This window comes from Eublepharis macularius, chromosome 6 (genome assembly GCF_028583425.1).
Source record: "Eublepharis macularius isolate TG4126 chromosome 6, MPM_Emac_v1.0, whole genome shotgun sequence".
Lineage (NCBI taxonomy): Eukaryota > Metazoa > Chordata > Lepidosauria > Squamata > Eublepharidae > Eublepharis > Eublepharis macularius.
The window spans coordinates 34,686,553-34,699,776 of NC_072795.1; the positions used below are offsets into that span (position 1 = coordinate 34,686,553).

General features: G+C 39.6%; 1 protein-coding gene across 9 annotated transcripts in view; it reads right to left on the reverse strand.

The window, feature by feature from the left end:
* Positions 1 to 13,224, reverse strand: part of MBNL1 (muscleblind like splicing regulator 1) — a 192,976-nt gene that overhangs the window by 130,244 nt on the left and 49,508 nt on the right. The window contains exon 1 of one of the 9 annotated variants that reach the window (XM_054983420.1): positions 9,698 to 9,755. The exons of the other annotated variants lie outside the window; for them this stretch is intronic. The gene's annotated coding sequence lies outside the window, so the exon portion shown is untranslated. Of the gene's footprint in view, positions 1 to 9,697; positions 9,756 to 13,224 lie in introns of those variants that run through there. 9 annotated transcript variants of the gene reach the window in all.

Here is a 13,224-nt window from a genome sequence, read left to right on the forward strand (position 1 = left end):
AAAGCTAACAAATTGTTTTTATAACAAATACTAGACATAGTAAGATTGATTCAAGCAGCAACAAATGCTGGGTTGGCTTCAGATAAACATACAACCCTACGGATGTTTATCTGACATTTATCACCAATGATTAGATCTAGAAATCACAAGGACCAGGTTTCCTCGTAAGGTTTACAGAGCTTCCTGTTCTCAGTCAGAATGGAAACACTGCATTATGGAAATTATTTTCTCTCCTTCTCAAGGGGAAAATTTTGCCCTGGTCCAAACAAAGGCTATGCACCACTTAAATAATACATAAAACCAATCTGAGGCAAACCCAAAATAAAAAAAAGCCATTCCTTTTGCCCCATAGTTTTTTTGATGGTTCCCATTTGCAAGAACCGATTGTTGCCAGACCAACTGCACTTACACAATGGTTCTATTGACTCTGAGACATTTAACCAAATCTGCAAGCCTAATTTCACTTACAAGCCTTCTTCTGTATAACAAGAACGTTGCAAGAAAGGTAAACCAACTAGGAGGGAAAAAATCTCAATTTATTATAAGGGACAAAATGCACTTTTAAAATTACTGTTGGTCCATCCACCACTTAAAGAAGTATCAACAAGAAACAGTCCAATTTGATTTTACATTTACAAGCTTTCCATGTACACTCAATAGATCAATGTCCACAGCTCCTACAAACAAGCAGGAGCACCTGAGGAACACCCAGCTCTGCTAAAAAGCCACACAGGGATAGAACTGCCTCATAACTCCTCTCCAGAAGCTTTTAAGGTGGCCATCTAGCAAAACTAATTGCTAACCAAAAATATGCAATTCTCTTTATTCGTAGAATATAACCCAGAGGGCAATCACTCACTAGTAGCTCAGTGGATACATCTCAGTGTACATTATTGGAGCAAAAGAGACATCCATTAATTAATCATATACAAAGCATTAACTCTGTGTATAAGCACTCGTGCAGATACCGAGGACACTGGTTCAAGTGGACCTCCAAGTCATGCTAAGCTTTGTGCAGTGCTCCCACATATCTCCTGTAGCGTCAAACTTACCTCAACAGCACAGCTTGGCAAGGATGGGGAGGGAGAAAGAATACACACAGAGAACCAGCGCTTCCCTTCCCCCATCCCAAAAGATCAACATGGCAGAGAATTTCCCCAGAGCAATGATAAATAGAATAACAGACACTTGACTAAATAAGCAGCTCCTGCATGAACTCTAATTTTTCCACATATGAATTCATCCCTTTCTTTCTTTTGTTCGTTCACTTTTACCTATTCCTTTACTCATTACAATTTTTGCCAAAAACAACAACCCCAAACCAAAAACGAAATACAAGCCCTTCTGTGTTTTTCAGTATAACATGTAATTGGGAATATTGATAAGCTAAAACGGTCCACCACTCAGCTAACAATTCAATCAAACTGCAATAATTATGTGTTTAATAACAGAATAAGGTATCAGCAATTCTGATTTTCAGCTTGTACACATCCTCTGGTTTCTCAGCCTGCATCTTAACGGGTGTCAAAACACAGGGTAGAGATAAAGGCTAGTTAGCCCAACAAAAATGAGATAATACATAGTGGGAGAAACAGCCAGAGGACATGACAGAAAATCAGGCCCATGTTCTTGTTTAATGGGCACATCTGTCATCTGTTTCATAACCCTGAGGTATTGTTTGCTCCTCGGCAGCTGCAGCCCCAGAGAGCAACAGCTGTCACGACTTCTTCCTATCATCTATTTGCACTTGGGAAGAAGGTTAAGTCATGTTGCCTGATTTCCTCTGGAAGCTCTCCCTGCTCTTATCTTTTCTCCTGAGACTCGACAGACAGATTAGCCCAATGCCATCGAGGAAAGGCGCCACCTCTAAATTGCTCAGAAATTGTACAGGTTATCATCCCTGTCAGTCAAACAAGAATCACAGCCCCTTCGGACAAATAAAAGCAAAGCCCATTCTTTTGCAACCTTAGAAGATTTAGAAGTTGTAAGGACAGTGTTGCCCTGACCTGGATGGCCTCGTCAGATCTCAGAAGTAAAGCAGGGGCAGCCCTGGTTAGTACTTGGATGGAAGACCACCAAGGAGGTCCAGGGTTGCTATACATAAATAAGCAATGGCAAACCTCCCCTGATCATTTATTGCCTTGAAAATCCTACAGGGTTAGCATAAACTGGCTGCAACTTGACAGCACTTTCTACCACCAATGATAGAGTCATGGAGAACGGAAACAAACTGGCCCAACATCAGCAAGTCTGAATCCAAAAGCTTCTGTTCAATTAAAAGTGAACTGCTGCAGCAATGATATCAGGTAGGATGCAAACCAGGTGAGCACACCTTCTTCCATAACAGAAAACCCTGCAAAAACTTGGTAAGCAGTAATGTATGCAAAAGCTCCCCAGGTTCAATACAGGACAAGGCTACCATGCCTTCAATGTGTCACACAGACAGCCTAAAAATTTTTTTAAAAAACCTACAGATGTGCTTTCCCACTCTTGCTTCAAACATTGATTATCTTCTTGCTATGGTCACATGGAATAGCTGTGGCTTGGATCCAGCAATGCATGAGTGGAAAGGAAAACGAACTTAGTATAGTTCCTCTTGTGCTATCAGTAGCATGACTGCAGTAACACACAGCACTTCAATTAGATCTCAATGCATGCAGAAAATATAGTATACCACTGCTTTCGTTTAGCATAAGCAAGTGAAGAATGATTTTAGCAAATATGGCTGAGCTCATAGAAATCTTCCATGGGATCCAAACCAACGTCTCTACTCCACTCCCCACATAAGAGAAAGGTTGTGACATGCACACTAAATTTCCACAAGGGAAAATATAACATGCCTTATGGATTCTTTTTGTCAAACCCTGACAGAAAAATAAAAACTATGACGTTCTAGTGATTCAATGTCCAGTGAAGCAACATGCTTCTCCAGGTGGGCAACTTTTGATTGACCATATCTCATTTCTGACACTCAGTTTGGCATAGCAGTTGGAGTGTTAGGCTAGGATCTGGGAGACCTGTGCTCTAATCACCTCAATGCCATGAAGTTTGCTGGATGACCTTGGGTCAGTCACCCCCTCTTAGTCAAATTTACCTTACAGGTGTTGGGAGGATAAAATGTGGAAAGAAGAAACATGTATACCATCCTGAGCCACATGGAGGAAGGCTAAAAATGTACTAAATATATCTCCGTCCCGTGTCTATTCTGTTCAACTAAACATATTTTATATTTATCCCCAAACATGGTTTAAATATAAATACTCCTCCAACATCTTTCGCAGTGCTAATTGCTTCAAAGGAGTCAAACATGAATCAGACCTTTTTGGAAGACACAGAAAGAAATGGATAGAAGTCTTAGGTGGCTATAGTTTGGCAGGCAGAAGTTGACTCTTGAAAGTTGACATTTCAAAACTCTGCAGAGTAAAATGAAATCAACTTCTCTACAATCGCCTTGCCTTCCTTTGGTGGTCCATTCAATAAGCTGCCTTCATATAACAATCCTTTTATTGTAGGTAGTAGGTTTAATTGAGTACTGGTATTGTCTGAATCCCTGCATACAAGGTTTTTTTTAAATAACATGTTTGGCTTTCCTTACTATAAATTTATGCACCAGAATCTGTGCTTTTTCTTCATTTTTTTTTATTTCAGTAATTTTTATGGAAAGAGTGTACTTTCTTGTGAAAATTCATGAAAGCTCTACAAGGATATTTTCCTGTTAAAATAGAGCTTATTTGAAGGGGGTTTTATAGTGCTGCAATGCTTGAAAAAAAATAAATCATTGCACTTTTAGGCAAACATCTTTACAGATCCAATTTCTTCCTGAATCTGCATTTGTGCATTTAAAAAAAAATGAAAAGGACAGGGCATTAAATATTCAGAGCAACATTCAAAATTTAGAATAGGTCTAGATGATTTTTCAAACATATTACTAAGAGCATTTTTAATTAAATGGGATACAATGCAGAGAAATATAGATGACAGAATTGTGAGCAGAGCAAGGTACCTTTCTGGATAGTGGCCAAAAGTAAAATTGTTTTAGACTGGGAACGCCACAGCAATCTGGCACGTTCAATTTCCAAAGCGGATATTGTACATCCATGAACACTGACAATTACCCTGAACCCACCTTCTGTGCGATTCTATCCAATTTACTTGCCATAGAGGAAAAAAATAGAGAAGTGTAACTAGAGTGCACATTCAAACTTGCTTTCACTGGGATGTGAAGGACAGATCTACATTGGGACGCATATAAGATTTATATCTTATGCCGGAAGAGGACAAAGGAGACAGATAAATCTCCCTAAGGGAAGGTGTTTTGGGCACCATGACTGAAAAGAGCCTTTCTCAGATTGCTGACCATCTAGCCTCACGTGACAGGGGCACCCAAAGTAGGGCCTCCAAAGATAACTGGAGTGGATGGGTAGGTTCATTTTGGAGTAGGTGGTCTATAAGATATAAATATATGACACTCAATGCAGTTGTGTCCTTCCTTTCGCCACAGCCCTGATTAAGGACAGTCTTAAACACTGGAGGAAAGAAACATGTCCTAGCTGCCAAAAACTGTATGTGCCAAGTTACATATAAATAAATTAATTAGACTGGATAAATATTAGAACTGTAAAGTCCACAGATGTTTGGAAAAGACTGTGTTTATGTTATGATTATCCACAGACTTTTTTTGTTATCTGGCTTAATAACCTTCAGTAAACGGATACTGTTTCACAATTACAACACAGAAGGCACTTCCATACAAGAAGAATCATGAAATCAACAGCTGATCACAATAGCTGAATACCTAGACTCAATGGAACCTACCCATACCTTAAAATCTATTAACGCTAGTTTCTATGGTTGTTGTGGATTTTCCGGGCTGTACGACATTGTAGTTCCTGACGTTTCGCTAGCAGCTGTGACTGGCATCTTCAGAGGTGTAGCACCAAAAGACAGAGATCTCTCAGTGTCGCAGTGTGGAAAAGAAGTTGGCAGGTAATTTATATCTACTCAGGAAGGTAGGGTTGGGCTGAGTCATCCTGTAAGAGTTTCCCAGGGTGTGGAATGCTAATGGAGGGAGGCTTCACTGTATCCTGAGGAGGTTCTTTTGCATATGGATTGGTGCTTGATATGCTCTGCAGTATAGAGTATTTTGTTAGCCTGGTGTTTTTCACGGCTGGAAACCATGCTCTATTCATTCTAGTTTCTATGTTTGCTGCTGTATAAGTAAAGTGAAGCTGGAGACTATATAGGTGAGGAACTTTTCAATATGGCACCTCAAGATCTGGAATTCCTTGTTCTGAGGTCCTGTCATCCCCTCATTATACGTCTTCCTGAAGACTGTTCATTTCCAAAAGCCTTTGAAAGGGCCTAAACTTACTTACTTACTTACTTCCTGATTATGGGGCTTTTACTGACTCCTATTGTCTATTCTGCTGTCTTAAAACCGTATGGAGGTTTTAAGATAACCTTTTAGCTATTTTTTTTACTGCTGTTTTCTGCTTATTCTATAGGAAACATCACAGTTTTTAGATTGTTGTGGCTTGTCATTTTTAATGTGTGTTTTACTTTGTATTTTAGTGTTTAGAATATTTATTTAAAAATATTTTTTAAAAATATGGATAAGTGTCCTAGTACTCAGTAGAAGAGCAGGGTATAGATCAAGTAAATAATTGTCCACACACAAATCTTTTTCACTGACCATATGTGCTGGGAATCTACAACTAACTGGCTATGGCTTTGGATGCATATCACGTGGTAGGTTGTTATCTGTATTTCTATAACTTGGTGTAATTTTCTTCTGGGTCTTTAACAAGAATTTCCCCATCTTTCCCACATAATTTGCTTGTCATCTGTATTAGTAATCCGTGGCAAGCAACAGAAGTAAGCAAGGATGCTTACTTATTGTTTGATCTTGTTAAGTATCTTTTTGCTAACAACAGTGTGCTGAAATCAATGCAGTCTAAACATCTTTTCAATAAAATAATGAAAAATATTTCAGCTAACTGTAAAAAGAGAACAATTGTGATCTACCTCAGAGAACCATTACGGAAAGAAAACTTTGCAAAAAGTAATATATAAATGATAAAGACCAGCTGCATTTTCACAGTTACCAAAAGCTAGCTATGTAACAATGGAACAATTTCTGTCAGTTACAAAAAATACATCCTGTGTAACAATGTAATTACTTGCCATAATTCTACGCTCTACAGACATGCCAGGTGTCTTGTCAGCTATCTTAAAAGTGAATTAATCTCTATTTTAAGCCCTCCTGCAGTTTCTGTTTCTTAAAATGTGTTAGTAGCTACTGAAGCACATAAAAAAAAATTAACTTACTGCAAATCCATTCTCAAGCCAGCTCAGCATGGGTTAAGTGACTGTACCGCTAATTTTACCTGCAAGTCTGCACTCTTTAAGAAGAGGCCCATAGCCTGACCCTGAACCAAACCAGTGTTTATTTTATTGTTCTATCTCTTCTGACTGTAAATTATGCAGCGTAAAAGAGGTCCTAATAGGGGGAATACAAGATTGCAAAATGCTGGTAGCCTTGAACCTGCCTTGATTTAAAACCAATAGCCAAGTGATAGTGGAAAAAACTGCATTCTCTAGTACTAAATGTCCTCCCTAGAGTAAATTTAAGAGACTACATTTATAATAACAAGGTCTTGTAAAGACTATGTGCAGTTTTGCCTTTGATTTCTCCTCCTCCTAGGAATGCTGCAAAATATATACCCTTAATTAGCTGTGAATAGAAATGTTTGCTCTGTAGCTTTGGTTTGTCCAAACTATCCCTTTCATTCTCTCTTCTTTTTACCCATTTTATCTCTGTATTGAGCATGTATTTCCATGAATAGGGCAAACTGAAGCAGAAGGTCCAAAGCTACCCTATGATCTTCGTATGTCATTTGCACTTCAATCACTCTAGCCCAACACTCTCACAACTCCCACCACACTTGCTCTCTATTCAGATCTTCTCTGGCCTTTCACAGTACAACCTCTGTTTATTTATTGTAAGTTGCAAAAGACTTCTAGAACAAAGTGGAACAGAATTAATGCAACTTGTGTTCTGCCTTGCTTTTGCAGCAACAGGTCAAACTAGATGTGGCAGGGACAGGCATGTTATGTGTCTACCCTATCCATATACATATTGGGAGGTGACAATTTTTACTTTGAAAGGTATCTTTAGAAGAGTTGAACCCTTCCCCTCTTACCTGTCTGTTCTGTATAGGTCCAAGCTGGTCTTTTTTTTTTCTCAGTCCAGATTATTTTGGCATCAGAGATAGGCTGGGAGAAAAGTGCCTACATATTACTCAGAGGAGCAGCAACGGAAGGGGCAGTTTTCAGCTTCACTCACCAGCTATGCAGATAACTAGCTATGCAGGATTAAAGGGCACTTGGGTTTTTTTAAGAGAGGGAGGCAATTACTGCGGTTTCTCCTATGCACTACTGACTACCACTGAGCCTTATGTTCTTCTGGAAAGGAACAAAGTTTTGGGGCATCTCAATGGGCTTCAGTAGAAGAGGGGAATCAGCAGAAAGTACCATCCCTCTTTGGCTGCCAAGATAGAGGCCACTGTGTATTATATAATTTAAACCTCATCCCATCACCAATCCTCTTAAACCTACCATAGAGTGTATCTGAACCCCAAACATGGCTGTTGCCATTATATCTCATTTGGCACAAAACTTTCATCTTGGTGTTCTCACCAAGGACCACATTCCATTGACAACAGTGCTTTTAAAGTCAATGGGAATGGTACAAAATTAGCAGGCTGGCACAAAATTGGTAGGCTGTGCCTTGCAATTCTGATGACCATTTCATGATTTTGTTTATCCATCAGGGCTACCTGCATAGAATCTGGAGAATCGGGTTTGATTCCTCACTCCTCCACTTGAAGCCAGCTGGATGACCTTGGGTCAGTCACAACTCTTCTGAGCTCTCTCAGCCCCACTCACCTCAGTGGGTGATTGTTGTGAGGATAATAACAACACACTTTGTAAACTGCTCTGAGTAGGCATTAAATTGTTCTGGTGGTATATAAATCAAAAGTTATTATTGTTATTATCTCCTTACCATTATATATATACATTGTTAGTACTTTTTAAAATATTTATGTATTATGGTTGTTGTGGGTTTTCCGGGCTGTATTGCCATGGTCTTGGCATTGTAGTTCCTGACGTTTCGCCAGCAGCTTTGGCTGGCATCTTCAGCACCAAAAGACAGAGATCTCTCAGTGTGATTTATGTATTAGCTTACATGACTTACAGTCCACATAGTCCACACGGAACTGAGAATGAACTGTAAAAACAGTACATCCTGAGCATGCTATTGCATGCAACAGCCTTCTTGGATAATTTTTGGAAGCATATCGAATCCTAATTTGCATCCTTGATGAAATTATTTAAATGAGAGATGTGACCTAAAACTTGTTGACTCCCCACCCCCCCTCCATCAGCAAAGAACAGTCCACTAAGTGAGCCAAAACACAGTGCAATTTTAACGCCAAACAGACCAGAAGAAACCCCTTAATGGGCTGCATGGGCCTACATCACTTGGCTGTGATTTACACAACTTGTTCAGTCCATTGTAAAAGTACACACAAATCATAAGTACAAGCCCAAGGACCTGCTCTTGTTGTGAGATTAATGTAATTAATGAACCCGTATGAGTCAAAGGAGATACACCCTGCAACATATGAGCCTGTAAATTCAAAATCACATTTCAATCCTATAATGTGTGAAACAGCCCTGAGCTCTTGACATTCAGTCTCTGATATATAATTAAGTAAACTGAGCTTAAAGAATAATGGGGGAAAGATCTGATTTCCCTTTACTCTCTCGGTCTCTTCTAATTTCAAAGTCTTCATTCAAATAACTGTATGACACAAAAGGCTAAATAAAATTATCTGGGTACCTACACCACAAAACACATTCAACTCAAGTGGCTTAATTACCTGTAATCGTTTCTTCCTTAACATTCTATCAGTAACACGCACCATAAGTTAATAGAGCTGTCAGCTTCTGACAAGAGACCAAAGGATTACAATCCCCATGCCATTATCAGCAGCTCTCACTGGCTGAATACAATCCTGGACTTATCTTTAAAAACTTGTCTGCAAAGGATTAGTTTTGTGCTTGACGGGTAGATAAAGTATTGCAAAAGAGCGGGCATCACTTCAAGATCTCTGACCATTTGGCCTTTAACAGAATTTCATCCGAATATTCCTGCATCTAGTTTGTCTTTGGGCAGATGATGTTACAGTTTCAGAAATGATACTGAAAAATGCTGCTCTGGAATAACCCCCTAAACAGCCAGTTCTAAAAGGCAGCATGCTTGAAATACAGCATCCGGTAAACTTACAGTGTTTATATATACATTGCCTTGGTTTGATTTGTCAATTCACTGATAAACTGTAAAAAGCGAGAGATTACAAACAAGATTTTTTTTTAAAAAAAAAGTCCCTTGGCTGAGAACACAATTATGTCCCCTATAAATTTGCAATCTGTCTCCCTGGGTTTCTATCGCCCTTCAGCTGATGTTCCTTCCTTATAAAACATTTAACTGCACTGCTCAGACAAACCCCCTTGTTTCAACAAAGGCACCCTCCTTTAAAATGTCCTTTTTGAATCTTTCTTCTATTTTTAACTCTGTGGTTTTCACAATGCTATTGTATTTAGAAGTTTAATTTAGAAGAGCAGCACCTACTGTTTCCAATCGAACTGTGTTAGCGTTTTCAAACAGAAGAGGTTGCTATACAGTAGCAAAGAAAGTGAACGACTTTTCTCTGATTATACACAGGAGGCTTCTGCATACTGTGATTCTGTGGAAGCCTAGAACAGCCAGAGAAAGTGACAAGGGGCAGTTAGTTTTAAGAATCTTGTATTCCATATTTTTAAAAATAAAGTTTCTAGTCCTTATCCTTGGGGGAAAACGCTTTGAAGTGTTTGTGTAATTCCGGGTAAAATATTAGAACCCAACAGGCTTACTGAATAAGATTTACAGCGGGCAGAAACTAGAGCTTCAATGTCGTGGACAGGTTCTTGACCCTCCCTCTGACTAGCACAGGCAGAATAAATTATGCAAAATAACAAAATGCATAATAAAGCATGCAGATTGACTGGGGGAGATCTGCTGTGGAAAAAAGGAAAAGTAATTCTACAAACAGAACAAGTGCACGTACATATGACTTTAATGCTTAGAAGCATGCCTGCCTGGATCTAAAGGGTCTGAATTCAAGGTCATAGTTCAGGGCCTAAACTATGAAATTTTTTGAGATATGCAGGATTTGAGTCCCGCAGCAGGATTTGACACCAACAGCTCCCTGCCCCCACCCCAGCAGTTTTCTGCAGAAACTCTCAGCTCTACTGGAGTCATCTTGCATACTTCACCTGTGCTGTTTCTGCCTCTCCAGAGAGTTAGACAAGCACAGCTTTCTTCTTATTCCCTCCACCTCAGCACTGACCCATTGCCCATCGTCAGGGAAAATCTTATTGGTCTGTAAGGTGCCACTGGACTCAAATCTGCTGTTCTAATGTGGACCAACATGGCTACCTACCTGAAATTTTCTGACATATATAAACCAATTTCATCCCAAAGTGTCTGTGCCACCTTTCCATTTTACCCAAGCAAAGGATCTCATATCAAATCTGTCTGAGAAGTCACTTATATTGCAATCCTAAACAGAGTCACATGATTCTGATTTTAATTAACTTACAATGGTATACCTGTGCTTAGGATTGCACTGATAGACTCCAAGCAAGCTATCTAGTAGGTTTAGCTCAATACAACATGGGAATGCCCTTGTACTACTAAGTTTACAATGTACATCACTTATCATGGTCAGCCTCATCCACCATTTGTGCACCTTTTTTTCCCTCCTGGCTGCAGATTAAGCAGATCAAACAGAGATTAATATCTTTCCCAAATGAAACCAGAAAGCAAGGGCACAAGTTACTTTGATCTCTACGCTCTTTCCCACAATTTGCCCATCGAACCCCTGCCACAAACCTCCAAGGCGACTCTCATTAGTCAAGTATGGACACCAGCACCTCCACGTGAGATCATTGGGGGTACAGTGGTGCAAGGAACAAGCTCAAGGTGAAATGGTCGTCCACGGTCTCCCTCACTGGGAGACCACTCATTGGGATGCCCAAGTGCTAAGTTCAGAACATTTATTTGGAGCTCATGGTCTACATATAAAGAGTCTGCCCTCAAACCTTCACAGAAGGAAATTCTCTGTGCTCTCATTTCCCCCTCTTCCAGTAAAGGAGCTGATGAGGTGCTCCCTAACTTCTGTCCCTCACCTTCTGTCATCCACCCAAGGATTCACCATGCTACATCTTTTATGGCCCTCCCTAAAATGTGGACCTACCAATACCACTGGGGGCTATGCCATCTCCACAGATCCCACACCCAGCCCTAAAGGGATTCAATCTCTCCCAATAGCAGCCATCCCTGCCCTACGGCAGTGATCCGTGGCCACACTTTCCCCACTGATCTCTTGGAGCTGGTGGCTCAACCCCCTGGGGTGACTGTCCCTGCTTGGCCTCTACCTCAGCCATGCTTTTGGTGCTGCCACCCAACCACCTCTAACCCCGAAGCCCTGTGGATACACCATGTTTTTGTTTTTGACTCATAATCCATCTATCAGGGAAGGCCAATTTTCTATCTAAACAGATAAATAAGTACTGGTCTAAAAATTGCATGCATGACTTTAAGTGTAATACTGCACACTTTTAGAAGAGAGCAAGTCTGGTGTAGTGGTTAAGAGTGGTGGGACTCTAATCTGGAGAATGGAGTTTGATTCCTCCGCTTGAAGCCAGCTGGGTGACTTTGGGTCAGTCACAGCTCTTCCAGAGCTCTCTCAGCCTCACTCACGTCACCGGGTGTTGTGGGAATAATAACATACTTTGTAAATCACTCTGAGTGGGCATTAAGTTGTCCTGAAGGGCGGTATATAAATTGAATATTATTATTTCTTATATGGCATAAATTTATTCTATAACTGCCTGTGTTTTAAACAAATAAAGCAGAGAAGGTGCCTGTTATACATTCTCTAATTTGCTAATTGATACTAACAATTTAATAATATGATGATAGTTTGACAATTCAGTCTCATTAGTGTCAATCACAAATTGTTATGCACTTTGCTGACCTAGTTCTGTTTTACAAATGTATATGATTTGCAAAAGCAACTTTAGTTTTTCTGGGGTTTGACTTCAGTTTATTTGTGAAAGGCAAGAAATAAGATAGACAGGATGATATCATGCACAGTTTATTTACCGGTGTCTCTCTTGAGCTTATGGAACATCCAGTTTCTTTTTGTTTTTTTGAGCTCACCTGAAGGCAATTTTATCAGGAATAAGGCAATAATGGGAACACTTCCTTTATGGAAACCCTATGCTAATTCAAACTTGGCAAAAACCAAGTGTTTAATCATAGGTTAATCTATCAAATATATTTTCTGTATTTTCTGTTCCATAAAATCATTTTAGCTTGGATTTAAAGACCCTTGAGTTTTATACAGAGTTTTCTTGAACTCATATACAGAATTTGACCTCATAAACAACGTTTGCATGTAACAAATAGTTAATTAGATTTGTTCACATTACTTCCACAAACCTGGAATAGAGTTCAAACTCTTAGCTGCTACATGATACCAATGCTTTTTACAGGGCCAATGCAGTCTTGCACCCAGCAAGAATGCTTAGACTCTGCTTACGTAAACTGTATTTGAGTAAACTTCATTGTGTCCAGGATTGCAGCTAACAGGTTTAGCAATAGATCCAGAGAAGTTAGCCATGTTAGTCTGTAGTAGCAAAATGACAAAGTCCAGTAGCACCTTTAAGACTAATCAACTTTACTGTAGCATAAGCTTCCGAGAACCACAGTTTTCGAAAGCTTACACTACAGTTCTCGTGCATCTGACAAAGAGAACTGTGGTTCTTGAAAGCTTATGCTACAGTAAAGTTGGTTAGTCTTAAAGGTGCTACTGGACTCTTTGCCAAATTTAGCAATGCGATCAATTAACAATCCTCAAGTTTAATGGGACTTAGCCTGCATCATGTACTTGGGATTGCAGCCTTTGTGAATGTTTAGTGACTAAGGCACCTTATTTTTTAAAATTAAACATAAAAATATATAACTCAAACCTTTATTATTATAACCTGGTTGTTACACACACAAAAACACACACACCACTCTGCAAATCAGTTCCACTGGAATTAACCAGT